We start from the raw sequence: 13694 nt of genomic DNA on the forward strand, positions 1-13694 counted from the left end.
TCGGACCTGACAAACCCAAATACGCTCGACTGAGGCCATAAAGTCACCTAGTCTGCTAAGACAAGCGCCTTGAAAACCGTTGTATCGGCGCCCGTCCGAGCAAGCCAATGTTGAATAAGCGTGAGGCGTCGGTTGGCGAGGTCGATGAGAGTGAAAACTAGCTGAATACATCCACGACGGGAATAACGTCCCTCGAGCCGTTCTGCAAGGCGATGAAGGCGACAAGGAACATGATACCACTGATCTGAACATAAGCAATGGAGCGGCCGACTGGTGTTAAGAAATGCCCTCGGGTGGTGTCATTTCTGGACCATGCCACTGCATCGTTATCTTGTGCACACGCGCACGGCGAGGTAGCTTGCCACGCACAACACAGTAGTGCGCACCAGCGTCGCAGAAGACTGTCGCTTCGTGGCCATTGACAACTCTACCAGTATTACTACAAAACAAAAATTAAAACACCATACAATCTGGAGCGATTATCAGCAGAGTCAACAAAATAACAACGTAAGAACCTCAATTTACAGACTAAGCCATAACCTGATCAGGAGAATATTCAGATACGTCCTCATCTGAGGCGCAATACGGCCGGAAAGAAAGTAGTAACGCTGTTCTCATCAACCTCCGCGCACGATTCGCAAAAGTTTTTCGGCGTCAATCATATCTGCAAAAATTCGAATTTAGGTGGATGATTCTGTACTGTAATAGATACATCAATACCTAACACTGTCAAGACCTACATGAGCCTGGATTCGAGGTGCACATTAAATGTTGGCAATTGCCGGAAGTAAGCTAGCGATCACAGCATTAGGCGGAGATAAGTTGGTAGCGGTGGAAGAGGCACGCTGCAAAACGTGTGAGGTTAGGGGTGCGATACTTAACAACTGCACTGACCGCCGATTATGCCGCGAAATCAACCACCTTCTTCATAAACCACCCGAATGGCCCGGGACACATAAACGTGCTATTCAAATTCTTTATTTATATTTCAAATCACAAAAAGATGTGTCGAAGCTTGTCTGGACCCATAGCCGCAGGCTAGTCATGGGTCTGAAAAATTAAATACAGTCATACAGGCACGGCAATACAGTACAGTTGGAACTTGTAACAGCGGAGGAGATGCATATATCTTTCTCACAGCGGAGAACAAAGAGCCAGAGGAACCGGTGAAACAGTGTTCCCTCAAGTTTCGAGAGAGTAAAATACCGAGGCAAGCTGATAGAACAATTACCTGTTACACGTTCCGAGTAATTTCATGAAGAGCCAGCTCAAGCGCCAAACATTCAGTAGCGAATATTAGCATGTAATGAACGCCACAAGAAGGAAATGTTCAAGACAGTGTCTGCGAATAAATCCCTACTACCACCTTCTCGCTGCACGCATGCTCTCCAGTAGAGACGACAGTGTGATGGGAGAATTTGCTAGGTAAAGTTTTTTTAGTATATTAGCTGGTATTAACTTCGCATTTCATTATAAAATGTGGTCAAGAAGGAGATCCACGTCTGTTTTTGTGCCAGTAATCTGTTGTAAAGAGCTCAGACTTACGTCAGTGTTTTGAAAGAGCCCCTGAGTTAACACAATCTCAGGAAACCAAACCTTCCTGTGATCAGCGAAAAAGAAGAGCGGATGTGAAACAAAAACGACTGGCCGCATTTGTTGAAATAGGTATCCATAGGTAGTGACATCACGCGGCGCACTCGCGCATGCGCAGCTGTGGCTAAAATTGATCACGGCGCACGCCAGACCCGGTGTTGACTAGCCTAGTGAAGCTTTTCGCTTCAAAAGGACAGACTGCAAGTTTCCATTTCTGGGTACATCTTGTGCGTTCCAAAAAAATTTTGTTTTTTCTCATTTGCGCGGTCCGTAAACTTCTATTGCAGGGTATACCTTCCACTTTCTGCAATCACAGCTATTGATAGGCGTCGCACCATAACGAAACAGCTATTGAAGTGCACATATCTCGAGTTTACACTGGCATTTCAATGCATGTGAAACTTCAGTAAACCTAACATGAAATGCTGCAGGCGTAAACTCTCCGACCATGGGAACTAATACTCTGCTGATATCGGCAAAGGTTCGGTGTTATACGCTTTCATTGAAAACATGATGCAGCTTTAGGGCAAAATTAGCCAAATCTTTAATAAACAAAGTCTCGTTTACACACCAAACGATCCGTGCGCATGGTCGACATCAGTATCAGCGCTCTTTACATCAAAGAGCAAAGGCTCCAAACAATATTACACCAAAGATCAACGGGTTCGCATCAAGTGCAGCCTGGTGAAAGAACTTGTTTGATTCTTGTTTCAGCAATTAGATTTACTGGCATACAAACCATTAAGCTGATTACAGGTTGCAGTACAAAGAACGCAGAAACTAAGCGACTTGAAATTTTATGCTTCATCATTAAGCTTCTACTAACCGAAATCACTTTACGTTTCAACTTTATATCTCGAGGAAATTCTTGTCTTCATTAGAAACAGCTTATGGCCGGTGAACATTTCCAGAAGGAAAGATAGCATCTGTCGCAGCACAACCGTGCATGGTCTAACAAGGACGTACAATCTCTACATATCAGCGAAATCTTTCTGATTGCTGTGTTCCCCTATTGCCGCTGTCATATAATGGTATATTTCTGTGTTGGCGTGATATAGGCCGAAGGCTGCTGGCCCAGAGCCAGTATTGGTGCACTGTTAGTTACTGCCTCCGTGAGAGAAAATGAAAGGCTGCTCAGTCCTCGATAACATGCAGCTAAACAAGCAAAATGCACTGACTAGTGCAATGAAAATAAGTTCAACACCTGATGGGAAGAAACATTAAGAAGTAAGACTACGGAAAATGCTCACTGTAATAGCTTGCTGCTCAGGATTTTGTTGCTTTACTTTTTTTTCCTCGACATATCGGCAAACTTTTCCACACTGATTCCCCCCAGGATCCTCATTCATCATATCTGCAGCAATTTGTGGGTCTACGACACCTTCTGACGGCCAATACACCGCCTGATTGATCGACGTGGCGCTACCTTCACGCGATCTGATGGTTTGGGCTAGCCCCCTTTAATACGCACCCATTGAACGCTAAAGTAATAGGCTGGATGACGGGCGGGACTCAAGGGTACGTCACAAGAAGTGTCCATCAGAGAGGAAGTTTGTCAACAGAAAACAATCCAACAGAGCGGCGGTAGAGTCAGCGATATAGGAGGCTAGATTGGACAACTAAGAATTAAAACTTTCCTCTCACGTGCCTTTTGCACTGAGCCAAAATATTGGACCCAACCAATTCCAAAATACGATTAGTTGCCAGACTGTGTCTGATGGCAATATATTTTCAGCGTTCCTCTCTTGTAGATATACTGAACATTGTTTATTGACACTAACCGATCTAATAAATGGGGAAGTTCTGGAATCTACAAAAAAATACATTTTTACGCTGTATAGTCACACAGGTAACTTGAATGATCACTTAATTTGCTTGAGGGGATGTTTGTAGCGCGACAAAAAACAGCGCTTGTCCAGTTCGTCTTCTGTTTCTTGTCTGTTTTTTGTCGCGCTACAAACATCCCCTCAAGCAAAATGAACCAACTCGCCCAGCAAAAAGTTTTATTGAACATCACTTAATTTATCTAAAGTATTGCTGAAAAGAATGACGCGTGCCACGCGACTACTTCCCTAAACATCCACAGAGTTATGTTTGCCTGTCATGCCGTCAGCAAACTCGTACACCTTTAGTTAGAGAGCTCCAAGCTGTCGCAGTCCAGATGTGAAAAGTTATGCCCAACGTGCGGTAAATCAAACAATATCAAGCACTTTTAACTGTTTTAATGCGTGTTAATAGATTCTTCTTATTCGTAATCATTTTACCTACAAATCTGCACGTGTGCGACAGTTTTCCTTGCGGCACTACTAACTGCGCATCACTCGAAGCTTTTATGGAAGCAGATCTCACACAGACGGACGGAAGCGGACGTTTCAGGGAATGGGAGCTCTTATGCTATGGCTTTATAAGTGATATTAAAAGAGCGTCTGCACGTGGAAGCTCATTTACCAGTCACGCTATGGTTGGTTTATGGTTTTATGGTTTATGGGGTTCAACTCTCAGAGTTAATGATTAGCTCAGCGTGAAATTTGACGCAGAATGCGACTAAAATATTTTTTGGCAGTATTCGTATATAGCTTCTGAGAGTTCGCGTGCTATAGTTTTGGACCAAACATAATCAAAATCTGAAAAAAATGACAGAAAGGCCATCAAAAGTTTATATGCAGCACGAAAGTAGCACAAAAATTTGCGACGAAAATTTACAAAGGCAAAATTACCATACATCTTTGCGACTGCTTTTTTTTTACAAAATATATTCATTTAATTGTTTTTAATGTTCTTTTTGTTGCAAAAATGCAAGCCTAACTAACATTCCATCTCGCTCAGACCAGAGCCGGACCACACCCCGCTCAGACCGCTAGCTGTACCGCTTTCTAGAAGCGTATAATATTTTATTTTTTTTCATTATAAACTAGCCTAGACCAAATCCACACTTCCCCCTTCATCTCTGCAACTTCGGAAGTTGCCAATTTCAGGGCTTCTATTTTAGAGCGCAACTCTTAGGCGCCCGTTCCTGCGTTCCGCGTCGTAGTCGTCGCCGTCATCGGCGTAGTCGGCGCAATTTGCTAATGATGTAAAATTTAAGGAAATTTTGAATCGCTTCAAAAAGAAAACGTTTTTAGTTTTTTTTTTCATTTGGAATTCTTCAAAACGTGGCGAAAATAGAGAAAAATAGTGCTCCGAAGCTCAGGCATGTACGCAGATATGAATGACATATCTGTTAAACGAACTTCTCCTTTTATTGCACCAAGACAAGGAACATAAAAACTGACCTATACGTGAGTCCATATCGGACTCAGAGTCACGATAGCTGGATGCGGCACTACGCCCATCAGCATGGATTGAAACGTGACAAGTTTCGTTCGCAGCTGGCCTATGATCATGGTATATGCAGCAGTCGGCAAGCCAAAGGGGTTAGCGGCTGGTTGGTGCAAAGGCTTTGCCAGCAGGTAGATGGTGCCACGTTATACAATTCATTACATTGTCGTGCGAGTCTAGCTCGCTTGACCTCGCTTAGTGTTATACCTAGCCTTCCTAACCCGTTGTTCCATCTGACGGTGCGAGCAGGGACATTTATTCGTTTAAAACGCTTTCTAACTTAAGTATAGCGTTCCTGCCCAACCTCTGTCGCCAACAAGCTAGGCTTGCCTTTCGCTAAAGCCAAATGACTTTCTTTTGGCTGAAATAATAGCCTGGCTGCTTTTATTCCGCTGCTTTTTTTGGTAGACACTTCCTAAACCCGTTTTCGCGAGCAGCTTCTTGTAGCCCGAAATTCTTCGCGTCGGAACTTTGCGAGAATGTCTCGATTGGTAAAAAAATTATAAAAAGATGAAATGTTCACTAAGCGTTGAAGTCACCACTGGCAACGACAGGACAACAAGCGCTTCCAAAAGTTTCTTTTCCGAACTCAAGGTGTTTCCACAGTAGGTGTGAAATGCATAACAGTAACCGTGTGCTCCGCGGAACCTCCAACTCTTATAACCAAAACTTTATTACAACCAATTAAAATCACACCATCCTCATATTCAGGATAGCTAACGACAAGTGAGGCCTTGCTGAGCAGAAAAAGTGGTTTTTTCTGAAAAATTCTAAGGAACCATACGATCTATGACCAGGAATAAATAGGTGCCGTTGTGCACACAGGAAGACCCAGTGTACTATAGAAAGTACAGCAGCATATAATTCATCATACCGAAAAAAAAAAAGTGCGGGATATTCAAAGCATCCAAAGTTCACCTTCGTCGTTTATGCTGCTCTGTACTTGAAATTAGCATAATATGTACACAAACGCGGCCGCGAGGAAATTATAAGCCGCCGACTACCGCTGCAGTTCGTGGGAAACAAACGTCCTGAAGTTTCACCATGGAAAGATGACATACTTAGGAGAAGAAACGCGCCTTTTTATTTAGGGGCGTCGGCCGATCCCCTGGTGACAAAAGCATCGCCTACTTGAAAAGAAATATTCAATCTTTGGTGTTGTAATTATAAAAATTTTACTGCACTTGTCACAGTACGCTGGGCACTAATGTGTTAACCCCGTCTTGTAGCAGCGGGCTGAGTGGGGCATGTAATTGTCGTTGAAAGTAACAGATTTGATGCCAATAGAAAGTGAGCTTAGAAGGTGGCGGTCGAAAGTTAGGTTGGCGAACGACATTAAAAAATTACGAGGAACTTTAGCGGCTAAAGTGGTGAAAGGCGAAAGCCTGAGTGCTACATTCTGCTACGCGATTGTTCACTGCACATTTTGTTGGTGCATTAATTAACTGCCAATTAATGACGCTTAAGCTTCGCCTTTAGGAGCGGAACGCGACAGCGTGTTGTAGCGTTGCCACGGAGTCCAAGGAACGCCACCACCCGTTCGGCGCGATGCGTTGCCCTTTGAACGCAACGCTTTTTGGGGAAAGGAAATGGGGCTTTAATTCTCTGTCATCTCGGTGGACACCTGAGCCGCACCGTACAGGAAGGGAGGAAGTGTGAGTGAAAGAAGAAAGAGGGGCCGTAATGAAGAAAATGAAAATTGTATTTGAGGAAAGGAAATTAGGCATTAACTGTCTCACATATCTCAGTAGACACTAGTCGAAAATTGTTTTTGAGGAAAGGAAGTAGCCCAGTAACTATCTCACATATTTCGGTGGACACCCGTCATAATTCGCGCGCGGGACGTCGCGACAATTTGGACCAATCTGAAACGCGGACAAATACGCCTTGCTCGTCGGTAAATTGGTTTTTGAGGAAAGTAAATGTATAAAAGGGTTGAAAATTGGGCGAGTTGGTACGAATTCATACTGATGTGGCACCACAGGGACAGGGACAGAGACAGAGTGACAAGCACTTGTGTTGTTGTCACTCTGTCTCTGTCTCTGTCTCTGTCCCTGTCCCTGTGGTGCCACACCAGTATGAAGGAAATGTATCTGTCTCTCATATCTCATATCCCGGTGGACACCTAAAGCTCGCCGTAACGGGAAGGGAGGAAGATGGGAGTGAACGAAGACACCGTATTCACTAGACGCACCTTTGTTCATTCCAAACCATCGAGCTGGCATGGCGGAGTGGTAGCGTGCTCGACTCGCACTCCGGAGACCGGGGTTCGATTCCCAAGCGCGGCCAATTTCTTACTCCGTTTTATTTATATATCTGGTCTGACTAGTAAGGTTAATTAGACTAGTTGGTTAAGTAAGCAATTAACTAAACTCAGTCAAACTTACTTGGAGCATCACTATACGATCCCTTTAATTGGTTGCATGGTTAGTAGGCAAAGTACAATTGGCCCCGTTTGAAATTCGCGCACTGTGACGTCACGACCGCTTCGACCAATTGAAAAGCGTGACATTTCTGTCGACAGCTCCTGCTTACAACGATGAGGCATTAAAGGCTTCCGCCTTAAAAGTTGGCAGTGTATAGGGTGACCGCGGAGGGCACAGGACTGGGTTAATTGATGAGATGATGATGATTGCGTACTAGCGACAGCTAACCTATTTCTGCATACGGCCTTATATCATCCATTCACTGCACGTTTACCGCCCTCGTCCGCGCTTGCCTTTTCATTGAATCCAGTCGGTTGCACCTAACGACCATCGATTTCCTTACCGTCAATATAACATCCCCAAACTATGCTGATTCTGTCTTCATGGTTTCGAATAGGACGTACTTTCATCGCGTTTGTTCTCGTACCCATTCTGCTGCCTTCTTGTCTCATAAAGTTGCACATGTCACTTTCCTTTCTACACCTCGCTGCTTGCCCTCAGTTTTACTTCAACGCCTGTCGTTAGGTGTCAAGTGTCTGTCTCTTAGGGTAATAACGGTAATATATAGGCAATAAATGCGTTTTTCTTCAGCATTGCTGGTACACGACAATTCGTGATCTCAGCATAGCTCCCAAATACTGTCCACCCTGTTGTCATACTCGAATTTCTTTCGCTATCGCTGTCCGCATGGATCAGTGGTCATTACCTGCCCTAAGTAGATAAATTCCGTCACCATTTCCAATCTTACGCTGCCCACGTAAACTCGTGTTTCCCTGCATGACTGTTAACATTGCTTTAGTTTTCTGCGTATTATTTTTAGAGCCACCCTTCCACTCAGCTGCCGAGTTCACTGATCATATTTCACAGTTCGTTCCTTTAATTAATTAAAAAATCGATGTCATCGGCGAGTCACATGTTAATGAGGTATTCTTCGCTAACTTTTATCTCCAGTATCACCTTTTAACGCGGGCTTTTCAAAGCAGAGCATTGAATACAACCGGCAAACAGAAGCTTCTGTAAGAATGTACGAATTCAAATTCGCCCAAATGTCATTATACACGATAAGAATGCCTCCATGGCACTGACAGCGTATTTTTCTCCCCTCCTCTGCAATGCCACTCCTTCTGAGAGGATAGCGCTTTCAGAAGCCGTAATGGCTTAGTAGTTATGGCGCTCGACTGCTGGCCCGATAGACGCGGGTTCCAAACCGGCCGCCTTGGTCGAATTTCGTTCGAGGCGAAATTTGAGAAGCCCGTGTGCTGTGCGCCGTCACTGCACGCTAAAGAACCCCAGTTGGTCGAAATTTCGGGAGCCTTTCACTACGGTGTCGCTCATAGCCTGAGTCGCTTTGGGACGTTATACCCCCATGAATTATAAACCTTAAACCAGATGCAGTAATAAATTTACACACCACTGTGTTACCTAGGTACCAAAGAACTGAAGCAGTTTGATGACCATTCGTTTTGCGCAGCTTTAGGAGGCACCACTCCTGTGGATTCATATTCCGTGTTTTGCATCATTTGCACTATTCAAGAGTGGAAAATAAAGCGTTCAGGGGAGTCAGAAATTGCTCGTTTTTGCAGCATGCGAAGCCAGGCTGCTCATTTTATTTCAAGTGATGTGCTCGGAAACCGCAATATCGCCCAGTGAAACATATCAAATGTGCCCTCAGATGATTGCGACCAGTTTTTAAGTGGCGTTGCATACATGCATACAGGTATGCCACGCCCTGTCTATGAGCATCTGTTTCAAAATTCATCTTCAAACGAGCCGTCCTTCATCCAAGCAAGGGGAAACTCATCATTCGCAAAAACTTTTGTGATCCTTTCACTGGCTTCTTTTTAGATTGCCATAGGTGCTGATTTTTTTCTGTGCAAAATTTTATTTGCATCTGAACCTGGGTGCGACAGTCAGTGCGCTTGAAAATGCACAAGGACAACTGTGCAGAACCGCCCACGTACGAGAACAGCGGCCTCAATCACCAGATGGGGTTGGCTGAAAGTGCGTATCAGGGTATTTGTGCTTAACTCAGCTCATTATGATACGTAGACGTGCTGTTCTGGACTCAAAATTGTATTCCTACAAAGTATGTCGAGTATTTCCGAATAACACGTTGTTCGCAGAAATTAAAAGGGGAAAAAGCAGCTATTATGCAGGTAGGAAAGGAGGCTCTGAGCAGGTCGATGCAGCTGCGTATCATAAAGTGTATCGTAAAACGTGCCTGGGTACCAGAAAATACACTTTCAGAATTACATCGCTGTGGCTGTACAACTAAAGAAGGGTTCCAACTTTCATATGTTAATTATTTCCTTTGAGAAAAAGAGTGTCGGTGGTAAGCGGTTCTTTTCTGATTCTCGTGCACTTCTTACCTTTTATTTCTTGCTGACTTTTCGTTTGGAATTGGTGTTTTCTATATAATTTTTGTAGCTTGGACAGCCTGCCCAGGCAACAATATTTCTTGCTTGCGCCATTGAAACCATGAGCACGCCGTCACCTTCTTCCTTTGTATGCCATCGCATCCATCACGAGTTTTCGCTAAGAGCCTTCTTCCCTCATTAACATAGCGTTATGAACCTGTCTGATGTGCATGCAGCTTTCTTTATCTTGTAGGGCGTTTTCTTTATCCTTAATGGTGCAGGCCCTCGTTGTGTTATATTTGATTGGCTTGAGGCCAGTATAATTTCTTTAGGAGCGCGCTCCCTCCACGGTTTTTTTTTCTCCTTGTTTTCTTCTCGGAGCGATCAATTAAAGGAAAACGAGCAGGGTAGAAGGTAACCCGGGTTTTTTTTTTTTTTTTTGCAATACTATATTCAAGTACTACTCAGCAAGTCTTGGCCCACCAGGTTAGTTTGGGGAGTTCATTAGCATATTTGCAGTAAGGTGTCGTATAGAAGACCAGGCAAAATATTGTGATTCCCTGGATAAGCCAAGCGGGAAAAAAAACGCTATCATCGACATGCGCTTGGCTTCCGAGTGATTTCTTTCAGTACAGTGTGTTACCTTCTGCGCATCTTTTGGTAGCCACCGCGTATAGGTGGCATGACATCCTGTTTTCTGGCACTGGCAGCCCGAAGACACCAACCTGTAATGTTATAGAGATCGACAGCCGTACCATGTAAGAAGAAGCGACGGGTAGTTCAATTGAAGTTCTATGCTCGAAAACAGAAATGTAAATCAGTTCGGGATCTAGGAGGTTGCTTCGTGCTGTCTGTTACGCTTTGCGGTTTTTGACAGTGCCCAAACGTATGCTATTTGAGCCCATACCAGATATATGCTGTATGAACGGCTAAATGTGATGGTTCAACAGCGCAAACACACACAGACCAAGAAGGAGACAAGACACACACAGCGCTGATACAAGAAATAAACTGTAGAAGAACTGCAGATTGGGCTAGTTGGTGTAGATTCATAGTGATGGTTCAACAGCGCAAACACACACAGACCAAGAAGGAGACAAGACTCACACAGCGCTGATACAAGAAATAAACTGTAGAAGAACTGCAGATTGGGCTAGTTGGTGTAGATTCATAGTGATGGTTCAACAGCGCAAACACACACAGACCAAGAAGGAGACAAGACTCACACAGCGCTGATACAAGAAATAAACTAAAAATGTGACTCCTGATACCGCGAAATGAAGGTGCAAATTTTCCACCTTTGAATTGTTTTCGCTTAAGGGGTATTTTTTTTTCTCGCGTCGCAGCACGAGAAAAAAAAACTAATTCATCTATAATCAAACTGTTCTCCTTTTCAAGGGTGCAGGCATGGTATCTGACATATAATCGGCGCAGGGTCAGAGCTTTAGCATCGGTCCCGACCGATCACCGTCGAATAGGGCTTTGATGCGCTTCACAGAGTATTCAGCTGATTGAGTACCCAGATTTCGGACAGGTTCACTTTCTTGGCACCGCTTTCAACCCTTGCTCTGTGCACCGTTTCATTCTTAGTGGAATTGGCAGCGCACTTCAAGACGAAGCAAATGAGCCCTCAAAGATGTCTCGCAACAAGGCGGCGCACTCTGGGATGACACATTTCAGCTATTTTATTTCGTTTTCAATAGAGCATTGAAAGAATACCAGCTAAACGAACCTGGTGGGAAATACTTGAACCTATTCGATACACAAATGGGCGCCTTAGAACATTAGACAAATTAGGTTACCATTAAATTTACTCTGCGTATATATTACACGATATATATCTTCCCGTTCGTACTTTTCAGAACGGTGAATTGCCATTTCTGTCTCAGCATTGGTAAAACTTTTTTCCTCCTAGCCATACGAGCTGTTAGATTTGAACAGCTTTTTCGTGCAACTCTGTCTATAGTAGGATACAACTTTAAAAAACAGCAGTTGCTAACAGTGGGCCGCGGTCCGCGGCGTCTTGTATTACTTCGCTGGCCAGTCGCAACAGTAAACGAAATCAGCTTTTTAATGTTTGACTGCATCAAACAATCCGCGAATCAATATTCTCGACCTCATAATTTTTTTCTTGTGATAAGCTTCTTGTTTAGGTAACAAGAAACGTTTAAGCAGCGGACTACTTTTACGTCATGGAAGAATTCTGAGCGCGGAGGCTGAATGTAGGCGGAGCTTCACTGTAGTCTTAACTTGTATACGACTACAAATATTCTTTACGTCTGATAGGGGAAAGTATGTTCTTTTTGGTGCAGGGCATCTGTGGTACCGAATATATATAGGCGTTTGAAAATTGAATCTACGTTGCAGTATATATTACTCCTCACGGCTTTTTCTTCTTCATGCATGTTCATATGTCGCCTCTCTGATGGACACCTTTCGTGACGAGTGATCGACTTTCCGCAGTTCATGTAGCTTTGTTGCCCTAGAGCCCATTGGGTTCTGAAAAAGAGCGGCACGCCCAGACCATCATCTCGCACGTCGCACCGCATCGATCAATCAGATGGTGTATTGGTTGTCAAGAAACGCGACTCAGACGAAAATTGGTGTAGATATGATGAATTAGGGCTCTAGGGAAGGGTGGGGCCAGGGATCAAAGGAGCTGGGAAGAGTTTGGTGACAAGTTTAGGATCAAAGAACTCAAAGCATAAAATCTTAATCAGCAAGCCATCGAGGAGAGTGGCTTCCTTTACATTTATTTCTTCATGTATACAGCTTCCACCACCCACCCTAAACCCCAACAGAACAGGCCGCGTTTTACAAGAGAAGGAATTCACATGGACGAACTGGAGACAGGTTTTTTCTCCTAAGACTTTACACAATTTTGAAAAATAGGGTTTTGGAATTAGAAGAGTGCTTTTTCTGCATAGGATTGTCGCCGCTGTAGAACATAAAAATACAGCTAAGACGTGCTGACCAACAGGATGATTAACTAATATTTAATAGTAAACTTTTTAGCCATTACTGTAAGGAACCTTAATTATGAGGAGGCGTGTAGCCCAACGTAATTAATATCTATATCAGTTTATAGAATTTTGAAGCGGTTACCATCAGTGCCTTCGCCCACCAAACTTTGACTATTTCGACGAGTCAAGTGCACTGGAGAGGTTGCTGTGCCTGTAAGCTTCCGTAAATTGAATGTATTTTTGAGCGATGCAGCCAAAATTTGTTGGGTTACAGCGCTGAGGATAGCCTTGTTTTTTTTTTTTCATTCTAAAAACTGATATAGATATTACTCACGGCGGGCTGTATGCCTCTCGATAATTAAGGAACCTAAGTGGAAGAGTTAAAAAGCTGACTATTCAATAATAATTAATCTGCTAGTTAGCAGATGTTAGCTGTATTCTGATTTACAATACTGTTGACAATGTTATAATGCTATGCCGAAAAAAGCGCTCTTCTAACTTAAAAATGCCTATTTTTTTATTTTCTAATGTCTTAGGCGAGAGACCCTGTATGACGGGCCTGAGCTGTGCGGGGCAGTGATCGTTTTTTACACTGTTCATTAGAACAACGTTTCTTTTCAATGAATGATTTCAAACACTGATAATCTTCCAATGATCAAAAATGCCTTCCACGGCTGCTACTGCTCATACTAATGTTATTATCTTCTGGTACTTTTGTTTATTTTTATATTATCAGGACAAGTTATCTGTGACGTTCCTTCGTAATTATTTCCTACGAACGACATTAAATGTCATTGGTAAGCATGGCAAGCCGACAGGGCTTATGTGCCTGCATGCTGACGCTCGTCCATGGCTTGATAAGAAAGAACTTATTGTTTTCTTTGCAGCCCAAGGAGTGAAAGGTGTAAGACGGTTCGAAAGTGCAGTGAAGTGCCCTCTGAATAGCCCTTTGGTTACCGGCAACCTTACAATGAATGTGTCGGAATGTACTTGTCATGAGGGTGCGAAAGGAAATCGGCAAGCAACTTTACCAGGCA

This window comes from Amblyomma mixtum, chromosome 6 (assembly GCF_055824585.1).
Source record: "Amblyomma mixtum isolate Tamu chromosome 6, ASM5582458v1, whole genome shotgun sequence".
NCBI classification, from domain to species: domain Eukaryota; kingdom Metazoa; phylum Arthropoda; class Arachnida; order Ixodida; family Ixodidae; genus Amblyomma; species Amblyomma mixtum.